Below are 1,883 nucleotides of genomic sequence, written 5' to 3'. Positions count from 1 at the left end.
GCTTCGGGCATTCCACGCAGGCCTGCGGAGCTCTCCCGTCAACACCGAGAATCAAGCCGGGAAGGAAAGAGCCCAGGGTGTGGTGCTGAAAGTGCTCACAAACTTCGAGAGCAGCGCGATTGAGCAGGCTGTGCAGTCACTGGACAGAAACGGCGCTGACTTGTTAATGAAGTACATTTATAAAGAAGCCCACAGAAAAGAGCAGCGCAGTGCTGCTCCAGTGGCATGAAAAGGCCTTAGCAGTAGGAGGACGAGACTCCATTATAAGAGTTCTTACAGCAAGAAAGGCTGTTTAAAAAAATTATAAGACTCATGTTACCTTGAGAAGAATTCTGGATGCCCAGGCTGTTGAAGAAGGGATTGACAATGGACCATCTTCCTAGGAACTCCCAACTAAACTATTTCAGGACATGTAGCTGCTGAAATGTATTTTATTTTCAAGGTGGAGGGGAAAATCGTCTGTTTCCTAAATCCTGTGCAGGATCTGATAGTCTGTGCCTTTGTCTCTGAGTACGGCAGAACTGACATTTTGTCTACGAGTGGTGGCTGGCATTGGTCAGGCGCACCTGTGTGCACTGGGGGAGGGATGGTTTGGGCAGGTGCAGATCCAAGGGCTGTGGTAAATGGGAGAGCTTGTGTTTTTGAAGTGGGAAAAACCAAGAGTTTATACAGACATCCTGTTTTCCAGAGAAGGAAGACGCTCTTGGGCTCATTGTAAGGTGCCTGCTGCATTAATAAATCTCTTGGCTTATTATTAAAAAAAAATGTTTTATCCTATGGATTTTGAGGATGATCCGTTGGTGCTGAATGAGATCAGAGAAGACCTTCGAGTAGAGTATTGAAAGTCTGGACAAATTAGGAAGCTCCTTCTCTTTGATGGACACCCAGATGGTGTGGCCTCTGTGTCCTTTCGGGTTCCAGAGTAAGCTGATTATTGTATTCATGCTCTGGATGGAAGATGATTTGGTGGCCGTCAAATCACTGCCCAGGCATTGTGGAGGAAACCTCAAGAGAAAGGAAGGAAAGGCTAAAGGATGGAAGGCTTTCCTCAATGCTCCTGAGACCAACAGAGGCCTTAGTCATTCCGATTCTGTGTTGGCTTCAGAAAGGGCTGGGCCTTCTAGAGCAAGGCACTTTTTAGAGCACCCAGCACATGTAAAATGAATGCTCAAGAAGCTGCAACTGGAATGGCATTTGAAGAACCTATAGATGAGAAGAAGTTTGCAAAGACAAGACGAGGGAAAATTTGAAGAAGATGCTTCTGAAAACAATGCTAAAGAAGGTGGCCCAGAAAAAGAGGCCAAAGAGGCCAAAGAAGGGTTTGAAGGCAGCTGCTGCCCAAAAGAGTCTGAAGAAGGCAATCCCGTAAGAGGATCTGCAGAGGGTAGTCCTAAAAAGAGTCGAAAAAGAAGACACTCAAAAATGACTGTGAAGAGAATGCCCTTGCAAAAGAATCTGAAGATGACCCCAAGAAGGAGTCTGAAGAGGAAGCTGGACCCAGAAAAGAGTCTGAAGAAGGTGACTCAGAGAGTCTGACACAGAGCTCTGAAAAACAGTCTGAAGATGCACCCGAAAAAGAATTTGAAGAAAATGGTCTCGAGAAGGATTTGGACATGAATGGCTCTGAAAAGGAGCTTCCTGAAAATGTTGTGACAGAGTTAGAAGAAAATGACTCTGAAAACTCCGAATTTGAAGATGACAGCTCTGAAAAAGTGTTAGATGAGGAAGGCTCTGAGAGAGAGTTAGAGGAAGATTCAGATGAAGAGGAAGAAGAGGAAGATACATATGAAAAAGAATTGGGTGATGAGTCCAATGAGAAACGATGAAATCGCAGATGAAAAGGGGCTTGAAGCTGCTGATAAAACGGAGGAAGAAGGTGATGC

At 45.2% G+C, this 1,883-nt stretch overlaps 1 pseudogene; it reads left to right on the top strand.

Annotated features, from left to right (window-relative positions):
* Positions 1 to 764: 764 nt before the first annotated feature.
* Positions 765 to 1,881, top strand: LOC116548238 (annotated as a pseudogene).
* The last annotated feature ends 2 nt before the right edge of the window (positions 1,882 to 1,883 follow it).

This window comes from Sapajus apella, unplaced genomic scaffold (genome assembly GCF_009761245.1).
Source record: "Sapajus apella isolate SASKATOON/1434 unplaced genomic scaffold, GSC_monkey_1.0 scaffold8461, whole genome shotgun sequence".
Taxonomy (NCBI): domain Eukaryota; kingdom Metazoa; phylum Chordata; class Mammalia; order Primates; family Cebidae; genus Sapajus; species Sapajus apella.
Note: the sequence above shows the minus strand (reverse complement) of the source record. Positions and strands in the feature narration are given on the sequence as shown.